At 40.6% G+C, this 17,288-nt stretch overlaps 1 protein-coding gene across 1 annotated transcript in view; it reads right to left on the reverse strand.

The window, feature by feature from the left end:
* LOC142144240 (popeye domain-containing protein 1-like) overlaps positions 1-16,978 on the reverse strand; it is a 170,138-nt gene extending 153,160 nt beyond the window's left edge. Inside the window, exon 1 of the mRNA XM_075202848.1 lies at positions 16,814-16,978. The gene's annotated coding sequence lies outside the window, so the exon portion shown is untranslated. The remainder of the gene's footprint in view (positions 1-16,813) is intronic.
* Positions 16,979-17,288: the final 310 nt, after the last annotated feature.

The following is a 17,288-nucleotide window of genomic DNA, read 5'->3' on the forward strand; positions in this document are numbered from 1 at the left end:
GGGACCACTCCACTACGCAGTCCAGAAAGATACCTCGTTGCAACGTTTTGGACTAATAACTATATTGTGAGGTGTTCAGAATACACGGTAAATTAGTGGAAATGCTTGTTATTGAATGTTATTGAGGTCAATAATAGCGTAGGAGTGAAAATAAGCCCAAAAAATTGTTTTTTTTTTTAACTTTTTATGCTTTTTTAAAAAAAAAACGAATCTAAAACCTCAAATCCGAACCAAAACCTTTCGGCAGGAGTTTTGCGAAACAAATCCGAACCCAAAACATTGAGAAAATCCGGATCCAAAACACGAGACCTCAAAAGTCGCCGGTGCACATCCCTACTTTAAATTAGCATAGTGCTTATGTTCTCCATAAAAAAAAAAGTAAAAAAAAAGTAAAAAAAAAATAAATAAAAAAAAACAAACAAAAAAACCCACCAACAAAACACTATGGGCCTGAGTCATTAAGGAGAGCAAAGCATAAAAAAGGAGTAACTTTGAATCTGGGCAAAACCATGTTGCATTGGAGGGGGAGGTAAATTTAAAATGTATGCACATATTTATAGTTGGGGTAGGGCATGTCCTAGTTCAACTTTAATTTTCAGTGTAAAAATAAAGCTATCAAGTATTTGTGTGCTAGATGAAAAAACAGCCAGTATTTATCTTATGTGCAAAATAATAAATTAATTTGCACCCCTTCCATTGTAACATGGTTTGTCCTGGAGAACATTTACTCCTTTTTCTTGCCTTACTTTCCTTAATGACTCAGGCCCAATAGGTTTATTTTTAAAAGATTTCTACCACATATTCAGCTGATAAATACTTTCTTCCAACCTCTATTAGCACTGGCTGGCTTCTTTATGTAAAATATGCTGTGAATTCACATCCCATAGAGTATTCAAGAAAGTTCAAGCTGGAGATAGACTGTCATATACTTGGGAATGAAGTCTATTTTGAGATCAGAAAAGTAGTATTAATAAGTAATGATCTCCAGGCCAGGGGTAATGGGTATCCATTGCACTGTGCTCTTTTGTTGTTGTATGCTATTGCCCTCTGACAGTGAGAACAGAGATAGCTGCATAGACAGAACTGGCTTACAAATAATACTGCATCACCCCCACCAGACAATCACTTCAATATACACATGAAGGTGTGCTGGAATTTGCAGTCACAGATGATGTGCCTCGGTTTTAAAATACATTGTTCCTCCTGACAGGCTTTTTCTCTGATAGGGTTTGATTCCATCCAGCAGTGCGATAAAAAGTAAAACTACAGCACAAGGCTGTGTATAAAATTGTAGCACTTTCTACAAGCAACAGTAATGAAGGATAATTCAACCTTTCTATAGTTCAACCTCACTTTTCTTCAGTAACGTGACTCAGAAAGTAGAATTACTAGGTATAGTAATATATAGGAATACATGAAAATAAATATATGACACTTTACTTGGATTGCATGATTGATTCTCAATTAATACACCTGTCACTGATATTTATGTATGCAAATTAGAGACAGGCAGCACTGTCAAATAGGGGCAGAGCTAATCAATAAGCAGCCCACTCTATGGGTTACAAAGGAAAGAGATATCATGGTTTAATGACAACTGTTAAAAACATTTCAGGCCCCAACCTCAATGACTAAACATTTTCATGCACACACAGGGTTACACTGTGTGTCTGCAACACTGCAATCCTATGTAAACCTCACCACCCCCTAAACTATGAAAAAATATGAAAGATGCTGGGAAACCAACAGAGAGAAAAGTTGCTGCAACATCACTTATGGCCATTACACCTATGTATATTTATTGTGGACAATTCTAGAGAAGGATTATATAATGCACAGCAAGTGTGTCTATTTAACATTTACATACAGATTGATTATGATTTGGCTTGACTAATGGTACAATCCGGCAACCCCCGAAGAGCAGTAGGCATACTGTAAGACACAACAATAAAGATGTGAAACTGATGCACTATGGCAGTGTTTCTTAACGCCAGTGCTCACACCTCCCCAACAGCTAATGTTTTCAGAATATCTTTAATTATGCACAGGTCAGTTAATCTATTTGGCTGGGTCAATAATCCCACAAGCAGAAATCCTTAAAACATGAGCTGTTGGAAGGTGCGTGAGGAATGGAGTTAAGAAACACTGCACTATGGGATTGGCACTTGATTGTGCTGTTCTGTAACGCCTGTAGCATTTAGTGCCCCCCCTCCCCCGGGGAAACCAGATAAGGTCACCAGAGGATGTCTTAGCGTAGACAGCCGAGTGGCTCATATCTGGAGGAGGGTATCTGTGACACACGCAGTCAAGTTACCGGAGAGGCAGTCCCATGCGATTACATGGAGAGCCGCATTATTGTTGGGGTCATGGCTAGCTCACATGAGGAAACAAAGTCTTTAAAGACTCTGGTTACCCGTGAAAGGGAGTGGAGGAGCCATTATGGAAGCTGGGACCCGGAAGGTAAGAGGGTAGTAAGGGGGGGTGCGTGGTGGATACCACAGGGTCACATGTTTGACCACATTATGGGGTATTTAGACCTTCAAGGGTCATCCAAAACCAGAGGGTTACTCCCCAGAATGATTGGGAGCGGGTGCATGGTGGATGCCATGAGGGCCAGTGGCTTGAGGGGGGGGGGCAGCCCCAACAGCTAAAGGCCCACAGTGTGAAACCAGCAAGGAGGATTCCCATCTTCAGGGTTATCCCAAAAGTAACATCTACCACAGCAGACAACTAATGGGACTACAGGGGGAAAGGCAGTGAGAAAGGATGGAGAGCCCATTCTAGCATGTACTCCCATGAAGTAGCCCCCTTGGGCAGTGACCCCATACTGGAGACAGAGACATAGGAATACCTGGATGAGGGGATGGTTTCAGCTCACAAATGGAGTCCCTGGATATTGGGATGAAGGTCTTGGAGGAACTGTGAGGTGATTGCCTGCATACTTGCAAATTGGGAGAGCTGAGCAAAGCTCAGAAACCTGTGTTATAAACCTGTGTGTCTGTGGAACTAATGCTCCAAACAGTAGCAGCAGCTGCGGGTATGTAACTTACTGGAATTCAAAATCTTTTGATAACTTCTAAGCACTGTGCAGGAGGAGTTTGGTATTTGGGAACTTACATATCATTGCAGCCCTTATGATTATTATGTTGGATGAAGAAGAGTTGTAATAAAGTTGATTTTGTTTGCACTGGAACGGAGATGGCCTTGCACTCAAGCCTTATTTGCACTGCACCATGCACTACACGAACATCCAAATCCATGTTCTGAACAGTCTTAGACACCTGTGTATTCAGAGGGAGGGGAGATATGGTCTCATTTGCTCGTACCCACCAGTTGCTAGGGCAGGAAGAACTGTATAAGTTCTTAAACCAGGCCACCAGTGGGACATTCACAGTTCCAGATACATTGTGCTTTTTTTGTACAATTGTGTGTGTATTCTATTTTTGCTGCACATTTATGAAAAATGTAATATAGTAACATTAAACATAAAACAAAGTTCAACCCTCCTCGTAACTGTTTGCTTCCCATTACAGGACTCAATCCCACCATTCCACTGGAGATAAAATAAATAAATATTAAAACACACACTCCTAAACTTGTAGAAAAACACATTGTGCCTACAGTCTGAAATTATGAACCAAAAGAGACCAAGCAGTAAACATACTTAATTTAAACTATAATATCAGAACACTTCACACTGGCCACACGCCCCTCAGTGAACTGCAAGAAAAACTGGCATTCCCAGAAAGGGAAAAGAGGGAGTCATCACAGACCTACTACAGCAACCTCTACTCCCCTAAGCCTACCGTGACATTGAAGCGGCTGATTCATTAATGTCAGGTATCAAGACTAGCGAAACTGCAGGTAAAAAAGCCATGGACGCCCTTTTAGCGCTGGAGAAACTGCTCCCTGCCACTAGATCTTTTACGCCGGGTAGGACCCCAGGCAGTAATGGTCTCCCAGCAGAGTTCTATGTAGCGCTGTGGGACCTCATTGGCCCGGACCTGCTAGAGCTGTACAAGGAGATGGTGGTGGAGGGCACAATGCCTCCTACTGTGAGGGAGGGAATGATTACAATCCTGTAGGCTAAAGGCTAAAGGGTGTCATAGGGCAGATAGTTCATCTAGATCAGACTTGTGGAATTCCTGGTCGCAGGATTGCAAACAGCCTGCTAAGGGACATGGTCCATTACATCAAAGATCGCCATGCTCATGTGGCCAGTCTAGATCAAGAGAAGGCCTTTGATCGTGTCTCATGAGTTTATGCGTAGGGCTTTGCATGGATTTGGTTTGGGAGAAATGTTTTGTTCATACCGGATGTACCTTGACATTTACAGCTCAGTGTTGGTGAAGGGCTGGAAGACCTTTTTCTATGATGTCTGGGGTCAGGCCAGGCTGCCCTCTTTCACCTTTCCTTTTTGTTTGTTGTACAGAGCTCTTCACGATGTACATCAGACAGAATCTAGAAATAAAAGGCATCAGGTCCAGACCAACTAGAGGCCAAGTGATCGCTCTACATGGATGACATCATTGTCTTCTGCGCTGACCAGCATTCGGTGACAGCACTCATCCAGACCTGCAAGAAATTCGTCCAAGCTTCAGGGTCAATGGTCAGCTGTGGGAAGTCAGAGGCGATGCTCTTCAGGCAGTGGCATCTGTCACTCCCATTGCATTCCCCTTCACAATCAAGTCAGAATTTATCAAGATTCTACGAGTTTGGTTTGGTGAAGAGGAGGCGGCTCTGGAGTGCTGGCAAGAAAGGCTTGTGACTGAGACAAAAGATTTGTTTGTTGAGCTTCAGAGACCTCACCATCAAAGAGGAAAGCACTGGTACTGTGCAACGAGATTCTTCCAGTTCTGCAATACACAGCCCAAGCTTGGCCCCCTTTTGCTGTATTCTACAAGACCATCACGAGGACAGTCTTCCCCTTCATTTGGGGCTCTAAAATGGGCAGAGTGAAGCGGGCGGTTATGTACAAGGTTCCCGCAAAGGCAGGAAAGGAACACCAGATATCTCCATCATGCTGCAAGTCTTCTTTGTGTGTAAATGTATCCGTAGGACTCTTATTGAAATGAACACTTGCTCTGCTGGAAAGTACATGTCCCGCTTTTTCCTGCTGCCTCTTTGGAGGGTCCTTGGCTGGGACAAGTGGGACAGCTCCTTTCCTTACAACTGGACTATACCTTGGTTTTAACTGAATGTTGGATAAATTGTGAGGTAGTACCATCTGGAGGGACTTAAAACAAACTTGTGGAAGCCAAAAACTGTCCACAAGGTCATCCGAGCAAAAACTTTATAGATTCTGTTCCAGGGCTCCCTGCAGCAACTGCTAAATGTGGGTGGGAGAATGTGGCCTCTAAGAGGCTGACCAATAGATATAAAAGACATTGCATGGATGCTAGTCAGGGAGGTTTGCCTCTCAGGAGATTCATACACTCCCGGAACCTGTACAGATATGCTCACTGCCCCTTCTGCATAACCAGAAGGGAAACATCTCAACATATTTTTTGCGACTCCCCCACTGCACAGGCACTGTTGGATGCCATGGAACATGAACTTAAGAACAGTGTGCCCAGGACTTGCCTTTCATACCATCCAGTATTTTATCAATTATTCTCTGGGACCCACACTCTTGGGGCAATCCAGGTGCCTGGTGCTTTATGAACTGTTAGGACGCTATAAGGCCTGCCAGGAATTGCCTCATTTTGAAAAGGGAGAAGATGACCATCCAGGACTGACTCATGCTGATCCACAGTCTGTTAAGAGACTAAAACATCATTGACAGTCCTGAGAAGGAGGAAGATTGATTTTGTCTCTCTTCTCCTTGTCCCCTATTTGTCTGTTTTCAAAAATGCTTTGGGCCTGTGACTCCCCCACCCTTACCCCCTCCAACCCATTCCTCTAGCACGGTTTGACGTTTTGTTGAAATGTCATGCCTTAATTTATTCACCCTCCCCATATATATGTCTGTCCTTCAATAAAGATGTGGCCTGTGATCCCCTCCCTACCCCCTCACAACCACAGCTTGTTTGAAACGGTCATGTCGTTTAAGTGATGCATATTTAGTGCAGTACTTGATGCATAAAGTAAGACGTCTTGTATCTTAGATCTTGTATGTATTGTATGTTTTTTGTACCTTTATACAAAATAAAGATACTTTTTTAATCAAACCATTTATTTTGAGCATCCTTCATCGCACTCCTAATAAAGTTGCCTGTGTCTGGAGTTCCTGGACTAAGTACTACAGGGTCCCACCCCCCTTAGCAGATCTGCAGCTCCTCTTTTACTCTCTGATCCCCTATGTCTTGTCTGCCAAGTTGGGACTTCTCACCCTTTCCTCTTTCCCTCTCTCTGTCTTTGCGCTGTCCTCTCCTCTCCCATTGTTTGTGGATCAATATGGTTTCTTTAAATTTTTTTTCTTTTTATCTTTCATCTTTTATCTGCTGGTGTGATATTTCTTGTTTTTCTTTGCATTGTATTACATCCCAACAGCCCGTCCCCCCTTTTTTTCTCTTATTTCTGCCCCCCCCCTTAAGTTTTTTTTACTTTATTGGTTTTCTTTGCTTGTGCAAAACGAAAAAAAAAAAAAGTTGACTTGAAGAAGAGGGGATACCTACTTTCATTTACTTTATACAATGTCTCTTGTTCTGCATTTTAGACTACAGAAGTGTATTCTTGTGTAAATAGATGATCATGCAGTCTATTAATCTAAGATTCTCTACACACGTAGGGGCAGATTCAATTCTATAGAACAACACGGCCTGCGGCTCAGGGAGCTGCGAGCAAATAACAGCGGAGAAATTATCGTAGTAATAGTAATAGTGCGCTGGCTGCGTTGTTCCAAAGCACAACGCGGGGAACTAAATCTGCCCCCAAGCCCCCATACAACCGTTTCACATTCATTAGACACAATCTAATAAATATTTTTATCAGATCTTATATGTAAACACTGAGAGAAAAAGGGATGTCCGCAAAGTTGAACATATGCTGCTTCAATCTGGAACCCGAACCAAAGGATTGACAAACCGGAAATATTCAATTTCTGAAATAATGTATGTATAATTTAGTTATAGATTGTATGCTTCAAACAAATTTATTACAGCCATCTTCTTCAGATCAAGTGATACGATCAAGTGTAGTTAGTTTATTTAAGATAATGCCTGTTTTAGGTATATTTTGACGTATTTATTGTTCTTTTTTGTATTTGCAGTGTTAAGTTGTAGTAGAGACTGTTACAGGCACAGGGTGCAGTGTGGGGGGGACGAACGGTGAAAATAATAAAAGGTATGGCTAATATTAATAGTTCTTGATGTTTTTCTTTGCAAAGTTTTTATATTGCTGGCTCCCCATTTCTGAAGAGGTGCAGTAGAAAATAATGGAACTTATGAAAGCAAAATACACCTAGATATGAAAGTATCTCAGCAGCCAGGATTGGGTTTATAGGGAGATTAACCTTATTTATAATCAGCGAGTACACGTGTCACAAGCCGCAAATGATAAAGTTATGATTCAGATAATTGTATAAGTGTAGTACTGGGTAATATCTATTACCGGTCTATAAATGTATCGACTAAGTAGTCCTCTTGCCAAGTTGTAATAAAATAAATCTCTACTGTATCGCAGATCAAAAAGATTTTCCCCGTTACCAAAATGCGGTATCAGCCTAAAAAGAGCCAGTATTTTGTTGTATCACTTAGCAATTACACTGCGGTTACACCACTGCATTGACTTATGGTGATGGCTATTTTAAAAATGAGAAAGTTGCTATATTTTTTGTTTTATTATCACAGAGAGTGATCCCTATGGTCAGAGGCAGAACTAGCCACTGCCAAGGTATATGTATAATGAACCATTATGCCCAAAAAAATTAAAGAATAAATTGCATCAAGTAAATCTTGAACAAAACACACAATACAAATACAACACAGTATTGTTTTAAAAATAAAAAATATGCCTCTTTCTTGATGTAAAATAGTCCAGCATTCCCTCCAAATGAAAATTGAAAAAAACAAAACTGTGTTGTTTGATGTTAAATGAACAACACTGGTGGTATCATTGAGGTAACTAGTGGAATTAGCACAGCTGATGCTGGAAGTCATACAACAGCCAAAAGATCACACAATTCTATATATATTTTTTCCAATAACCAATTTTTGAACGATTAGCAGGGGAACGTGTGCATTTACAAACACATCTGCCAATTTCCCCTTTACTAAAGGAACAGATTATTATAAAAGCATGAGGAACCCACATTGTTGATTTTATCTGGTATAATAAAAATCCCCACCATATGGCGAGTACAGTGCTGGTTCTGTTAAATGCATATATAAGTTCCAGCACTGGGAGTTATTTAAAATCTTCATTCTATTTTTTAACCATGCTGTCCAGCTTCAGCAGCTTCATACCTCATAGTAGTGAGAGGATTATGACAGGGTCGAGAACAGAGCATCACAATCACTGTTCGATATGGCCACAGACATTGGTGGCCAATTGTATGAGATCAAGCCATGCAGCATTCAGATCAAGTGACTGGGGGCATGTAAGCTGGTTTGGAAGATGATCACACACAAGGGCAGATAGCAGTCGTCTTACGGCTATCTACTAGTATTCCCAATAACTGTTTAAATGAGGATTAGGTAATTATTGAGCATCATGAATGGGCCAACTGCCCAATGTCACGGGTGATATCACAGCTTGTAGCCACTATTAGCAACTGCCACATATTTCTTAACCCCACCACTTACTACAGAATGCTGCTGCTCATTTCTGAACACTATCAATGTTAAATGCTCAGCTTGCCGCTGCTGAATGCTTACATGCCACTACATTTTAAAGTATCCCAGTGCTCAGCAGAAAGCAGCAATAGTAACCATTACGGTTTCTCTCTAATGGACATGTCGAAGTCGTATAATTGTATGAACGAAAGTATATTGGTTAATATTGTTTTGCCGTGCGATTGCGATCCGTACGCCACGTAACACAGATCCGTACGTCACGTAACGTGTGGCATGGTGCGATCGCACGGTTAAATGCGCACGCACGCACACGCACTATAACATTTAGTTTCACATATATATTTATAGATTCCATTCCAAAGTGATTTATGAGCAGATAGTATTTGGTTTATTATTAGTTTATATATTATGAGTATATGTACACTTTAGTGTTATTTAAGGTTCAGGTTATAGGAAATGTGTCATGTCTGATATCATACTAATCCCCTATTCATCAGCAGCTGTCCGGTTCCATCGCTGAAGAGATCGCATATTGCATACTCTAGTTATTGATGTTAGGGAATAAATAGCCAGATTGATATCAGATGGTAAAATGCTAATGGACTAATTGTAACTGGAGTACATCCCCTGGAGAGATGACCCCCACCTTTGGATTCCTTAGTCTGAACTAGCCTATGACCTGTTTACCCTGGACCCACCCGAAGTCTGAACCTATAGAAGCAAGCCACATGTTTTCTATTGTTCTCTGTAACACTGAATGTATATATGATTATAGCTGCTCCCCCAGTTTTCAGTCTACTCTGACCACATTATTCTAAACAGATATACTGTTCACTGGGGCCCGTGGTAGTGCAGCGATAGCAGCGGTATGTATTTATCTTTTGGTATTGGCTATACTGTACTGTATCATAATATAATCATGTATTGAACTGTTAAACTTTGCATCTGCTAAAATAAATCACTTTGTGCGTTAGAAACACAATACAATCGCCTATGCAATGCTTATTTGAAAACTATAGAATTACTTTAATAGACACCTAAATTATTTGTACCATGGAGTCTGCAAGTAGTAACACAGAGCCATACTATGAAAGTGTTAATATTTAACTTTTGTCCCAATATATATATATATTTTAATTACATTTGTTGTATTCTTGCATAATATGAAGAAAATTACACTTGTATACACTATTCATTTTCTATAAGGTTATGTTGTTAGTTATGGCTTTCCATACTATACAATAAAATTAATAAAACATATTCCTGTCAAAAATGTTATTGTAATGATTATGGAATCCAAAGTATTTCAAGTATGTATTAAAGAAAAGTTCATTGTGTTAACATTTTATTATTTTATTATCAATTTGTCTGACATTCCCCGAAATATGGAACTTTGCACTCATGGGCCCGAATGGCTATGGAAACTAAAGACAGCTGATAGGTGCCAGCAGGATGTCAGACCATGCCATCAAGAAAGTTACTGTTGTAACTGCCAACGGCATGCATTGCGTGTCTGCGCAATATACATCTGCCAATATTGGTTCTCTCCATGTAGTATACAACTGACATGTGGGAGATGTCCTATGCTCATATTATTAAAATAATAAATCTTCCTTTTCTTAGCCCAAGAATATAAATGTATGGCTTAGTTAGCTATATTAAATAACAATTATATTAGTGGTGGACAACAGGCGGCCCCACCAGGCGCCAGAAGCCACCAAGATTTCACATGCAGGCCCAGGGCCGGATTTACCGCTAAGCAACCTAGGCACCTGCCTAGGGCCTAGCGGCTCTCGGGGGGACAGGAGCAATTTAAAAAAAAATAAAAAAATTGGCCCCTCCCCCGACTCGCGGCACCCCCCCCCCTAAGCAACCCAGGCACCTGCCTAGGGCCTAGCGGCTCTCGGGGGGACAGGAGCAATTTTAAAAAAAATAAAAAAATTGGCCCCTCCCCCGATTCGCGGCACCCCCCCCCCGCGCGTGACTCGTGCGGGGGGGGGGGGTGCCGCGAGTTGGGGGAGGGGGGGGTCGGGTGCCGCGCGTGACTCGCGGAGAAGAAAGGCAATAGAAAGGTAAGTAAAACAACGGAGGGACAGAGGTGGTGATGGTGAAGGGGCACAGAGATGGTGATGGTGAAGGGCACAGAGATGGTGATTGGCACAGAAGTGGTGATGGTGATTGGCACAGAGGTGGTGATGGGCACAGAGGTGATGGTGGTGATGTGCACAGAGGTGATGATGGTGAAAGGGCACAGAGGTGATGATGGTGAAAGGGCACATGTGATATTGTGAAGGGGCAAAAGTGACAATGAAGGGGCACAGTGTGATGATAGAGGGACAAAAGTGACAAGAGCACATACTTGGATTTATGCGTATTATTTTTGCAAACAACTTAAGTAAGTATTTCTGCCCTGACTTCAATATTTATTAAGTTGTTTTGACCCAACTACTTAAAAAAACGGGACTGCTTGGTAATTATTTAGGGGTGCCTTTTTCTGCAGCAGGGTGGCCTTGCTCTTTTCACATGTTAGGTACGCCCCCAAAGATGCAAGCCACGCCCTCACCTCCTTTGGCGGCACATGCTTTCATATCTACTTAACTATAGGGGTATATGGTAGGCACGCGGCGGCACATGCTTTCACTTCTACGTAACTATAGCGGTATATGGTAGGCTGCAAAAATATAGTGCTATGGATTGTTGGATTGTTTCAGGGAGGGGGCCCAAAAACAGTATCCTGCCTAGGGCCCTATGAGGTCTAAATCCGGCTCTGTGCAGGCCTCAGCTGCCTGTTCTCATCTGACTTAGGGGCCTATTTATCAACCTATAATCCCTTCAACATTGCAGTTTATCATGGAGTTAAAACATAGAAATAGTAACGAGGCTATTTATTAATAGAGGACCGCAGCAAATATCTCTGATATCTGCTGCGTTCCCAGCCTCTTCCATCACAAATCCAGTCTAGGGTCTATGGGGGCTGTGATTTTGCCCTAATTATCAAGCTCCGAAATTAGGAGCCTGATAAATGCGTGACATCCCTACACAGTGCAGGGAGATCACACAGCATACCAGAGGAAGAGGAGGAGGGAGTGCAGTGTGTTCTTCCTTCTTCCTCTGTGGGTTCCAGCAAGTAAAATTGGGGGAGGTCTGAGGAGCATGTTGGTATGCATGATGTGCAAGTGGGGCTGTTTTGGATCAAGTGGGAGGTCCGAGTGGTATTTGGAGCATATTTTGGGGTGAGTGATGGAAGCGCACTGGTTGTTTTTCGGGCTGTTTTTTCATTTTTTTAATTAAGGGTAATGTGTGGCCCTTTTCAAATTTTGAGGGCAGTACATGCGGCCTTTGAAGTATGTAAGGCTGCCCATCACAATTATAGAATACAAATTTCACAATTAACATGCTACTTTTACACGAATGCCAGCAATCAGGACTTATTTCAAATAGTAATGGTTATGAAATTTAGCAAAATATAAAGTCTTAAAATTACAAATTTGTTTTTTAATATTAATGTTTAAGTTTCATGAGAATATTTTGGCAAACTTGCGAGTTTGTAGTAAATGAAAGAGGATTGAAAGTGAACAGTACAATGATTTGAGACATCATAATGACTCATTCAGCTCTCTGCCGTATTTACTGTACCAAGTCCAAACAGAGGGCACAGGCATACAGTAATGTCTTCCAAAACCCATTGTCAACATCACACTGGTAAACAAATCCTTTAGAACGCCTTTTTCCCCAGAATAAGCTACTGCAAAATAAATGTTTATTGTATTTTCTTTACCCAATGATGAATTTGTTACTCAGAAATTACTCAAAATCTAGTAAGCGATATTTAAAGCTGCCCTTTCACCTTACTTATAAGATGAAGTTATGAATCATATTAACATATAATTTGTAATTATGTGTTAGCATGTATCCCCTTAAGAGTGGCACCATATTTTATAAGATAGTAATGTGGGCATTAAATTATTGATACTTACCACCAAGACTGCACTGGAAAGTTTTTCCATGCCTTTGAAAATTACAGTGAATTTCATATGAATAAGAGAAAATGTCTATATCTCCAGGGCCACACAAGTAGCAGTATTAGCCAATGCTCTTATCCACCACCATGGAAAATGTATAGAAACCAAAGGCATTGCAACCACCCCCAATACAGGGAAGATACCCTTATACATGCATAGGGTCGGACTGGCCCACAGGGGTACCAAGGAAATCCCTGGTGGGCCCCACTCCTGTCTCACCATGCCATGCGACCCTGAGCCAGGGAATTGACACTCAGCCTTTTGGTTTCATCTAGTCCATCTTTCACTGTGATTGGCTATGACAGCACTTCTTTCGCAATATGATGATTGGCCAGGGCAATCAAAGTTTTTTTTTTTACTGCTGGCTGACATTGGCACTATGTTATTCCGCCATATTCTGAGTGTCCAGTGTTTTTCTGACAGAGCAGTATTTACAGAGGACATGTCTATTTGTGGACATCGACCTACTTTTCTTTTTATGGCAACCGGGTTGAGTCCTGCAGACTAATGTTAAATAATGGCTCTGCAGGCTGCAAATATTCCTGACCTCACTAGCAATGTTATGAAGCTCAGCAGTTAGCACATTTCTGCAGCCATAAGCAAAAAACAAAACCATATTCACTCACTGACAGCGTCAGTCACTATGATGCTGTTGGCTGAGGAAAAAAGTACCACCAATATTATACTAGACATACCAGCTGCTAACCTTGTGGTAAAGTTGGAGGGCATGGGGCAGCCATGGTGGGAGAGCTGTTTTGGAGTGTATGTGGCTGATGGAGTAGCTGCAGTCTTGTCTAGAGATGGCTAGTAGGGGACAGTTTGGACTCGGCAGGTGTATACAGAGGTATTACATGCAGGTATCCGTGCCTGTACTGCCCCCTGCCTGTATGGTGCATGTGCATTATGCTATGAACTTTATCATTTGGCAGCTATACATAACACTGATCTCTGCCTGGAGCCCAAAGCACCCCTCCAAACCCTCCTCTCCTCTCTCTTAATGGTAGGTGCCCCTTTCCATGTTCCTCCAAGGTGGGTCCAGTCCAGTCCATCCCATTGCTGGGAGCATGTGAGCGGACTCATCTGGAAATCGCAACACTGTCCAGTTAACTTTACATGCTTACATTTATGCACACAAGTATGGGATCATAGTAATAAGACATCCAGTTATATATATATATATATATATATATATATATATATATATATATATATATATAAAGAAAAATAGAAAAAGGAGAGGTACGTCACAATAAACCAACATGAATTTGGCCACGTACTACTTTGGACTAATTTAGTTGGGTTTCTCAACTCAACAGGCTTTCGGTATTTCTTTAATCATGCACAAGTGATTTATCTTTTGCCTGTATAGTACTGTGGGAAACTGTAAAAACTTAAAGGTTATTGTTTCATAGATAACTTTTTGACTTAAAATGAAATTAAAGAGCTGAAGTGTAACTCAACATAAAAATACTAATTAAAAAAATACTGTAAGGAGTAATCTATTCATATATGTGATAGTGATAAATGGGGAATACATAGTATCAGTGCTCTTGTTCTTCTTGCTTAAAAACTACCCCATCCTAGACTGTGCTGAGGAAAAGGTAGAATGTTGTTATGCTTAGCAAGAACTGAATAGTGCATATAGTGTAGGGTCCTATATTGTATGTCATGTATTGCTCTATAATGTATGCCCAATTTACGATGCATGGTTCCAGGTGTGCAGTACTGAACACTGGAAAGTCATGTCACCTGTATTCTTTCTGAAAATAAAATATATATTTTTCCATAAGAAAATTGAAAACACAAAAGGACTTACAGCTACAATCACAGTCTTTGCTAACTTGATAATTATTTTGAAGAATGTGTGTATGAGTAAATGTGGGTATTTCTGTGCTGTATATGCCGAGAGCAGACAAAATCCCATGATGCAGGAAAAGCCTGTCTCTGCTGTTGCAACCATTGCTACTAAGAAGGTGGAAATATATATCCATCCCAATGGCCAATTATATATAAGCATGACCTACCTGGCACAGGTCATTGGTTAGAATCATCCTACCCATCTATAGAGTGTACAGCTCACATCTTCTCTTTATTTACTGTGGTTTCTCTTGAAAATCATTCAAACTACAGCATCATTTCTGACATCAATTGGGGTTCAAACACGCAGCACTAACAGCTTTCTGTACTGGGTATTTCTAACCGAAACCATGTTTGAAAATTACATGGCAGGTGGAGGGACCCTTTCTCTAAAGTTCATATAATATTCTATAGAAACCATTGTAAACAGCACAGAGAGGAGTATTTAAATATACTTTAATAGTGAGTATAAGCTGTCAAAGCTTTTTAAAATACATAGAATTGTATTTATAGGGCAGATTCAATTCCCCACGTTGTTCTTGAGAACACTATGGGCCGCGCACTATTACCATTACTACTCTAATAGAAGCGCATTATTATCATTAGAACGACAATTTCAATACTGATTTTTGCTCACAGCTCTGTGAGCCGCAAGCAAAAATCTGCGTTGAAATTACCATACTAACTGTAATACTGTGCGCCCCGCGTTGTTCTAGGGAATTGAATCTGCCCCTTTATGTCCGCTTATTGCCCATCACTGCTCTAAAGTGTATTTAGCCTTTAGAAATTATCTGAGTAAAAAGAGCTGTTATTACACTAAAGGAAAAGTAAATGCAGTACAGCTCATGTGTGTGTGCAATGTATAAAAAGTTTCATCAAACATCTGTAGAAAATACAATAACAGCTTCTATTCGCTTTACATGGTGATTAAAAATATATAGACATTAATAGAGTAATTGTATTATATATTATATTTCTTTGTGACATTACACACTGGGCTTCTTAGGAACAGTAAATTCCTAAGGTAGTGGACAAGTCCGAAAATGTTGTGGTTTCCTGCTGCATGTGCAGCTGGATTGAATCAGAAGGTGTTATGTGAATTAATCATTTCACTTTCTTTCTTCTAAAAGATTTCCTACCATGATCCAGCCATGTAAGGTGTTAATGTGTGATTCCGGCTTGCAAATGAATGAGCAACTACTGTATACTGCGATTTTTGCACATAGTATATCAATTTACAAGGCACAGACAAAGTAGTAACTAGTTTGATGAAAAGATACTGTATCACATAATATTTTATATGCAGAAACAGCATTCATACAGCATATCATATTTTGTGAAAAAGTACTTACAAATAATAATAATAATAATAATAATAATAATAATAATAATAATAATAATAATATTATAACACAACCTAATGTGGTATTTTGTTCACAGGGTACGGATTAAAGGGCAAGGATACTAGGCATGGCTTATGATAATTTACATAACATCACCAGTATGAAATCCAATCATCTATACATGAGCACAACTGCAATACATCACAATCAGCTCTCTTTTAAACTGTGATCAATTACAACCACGAGTGTACTACAAGACACAGAAAAGCAGTTATTTCTCTTCCTAAAAGCAGTATGACTTGAGTGCTATAACATATCACACTCCGTACGATAAGCTTGAAAAATGTACAGTACAGTACTATAAACTGAATATGTGCCTGAGATATATAGGCAGGAACCCCAACATATTGTAACTCCATGATATACAATACCGGCATTAATTATAGACAGTCACTGCTGTAGAGACTCATATCAGTGCGTGCTGCTCTTATGACATCTGTCACCTGGGACTAGGGGATTACCTGAAGTAGCAATCCTAGAATATACCCTAGGGATCCCTGGAAGATATACCTGTCACTCCCTATACACAACAAAGATCTAATCTTCACTATTGCTCCCCCGCTTTTAGAATCACAAGCGCATCTTATTTGTTCCCTGCCAAGATGTCTTTATCTCTAGTCAGGATCATAGTGAGTAACTGTGCTCCGGTTATCAGCAGCGCTGGGCAGTGTGATATCTGGCAGCAGCGTGACTGTTATGTGACACCTGCGGGGGTCACTTTGATGGGAAGTTTAGTGTGAGGTGTCACGTAAGAGCAGCGATCAGACCCCGCTGTCCCCCTCTCCTGTCCTCTTACCTGGTTTTGCAGAGCGGCCGTCTAGGAAAAGTTTGTCAGTGAGGAGCTGCTGAACGGCCGGGGAGATGTTACTAAAATAGGCATAAAGAGGGGAAGCTGCAGCCCTGAGCCGCGCACACTCCCCTTCCCAGCAGCGCCTGCAGCTCTCTGACTACTGGGGGAGGAGGAGAGACAGACAGGGACAGCGGGAGGGAGGGGACGGAGGAGGGGAGTATTTAAAAGTAGAACATGGGATACAAACAAGAATTACCAGATTCTAACAAAGAAAGGCAAATTTAGATAATCAATTAGCTAGATAAAAAGTGAATGAAAATATTGGTCATAAAAAGTAAAGGTATTAATTTTAGTAACTTATTATTCATATAAATGAAATATAGATAAAATTAAAATAAAGTATTAGTAACATAAAATATTATTATTATTATTATTATTATTATTATTAATGATTTATAGCATGTGCTTTCCTTAAAAATCA

The sequence above is a fragment of the Mixophyes fleayi genome, chromosome 3, assembly GCF_038048845.1.
Source record: "Mixophyes fleayi isolate aMixFle1 chromosome 3, aMixFle1.hap1, whole genome shotgun sequence".
In the NCBI taxonomy this organism is placed as follows: Eukaryota; Metazoa; Chordata; class Amphibia; order Anura; family Limnodynastidae; genus Mixophyes; species Mixophyes fleayi.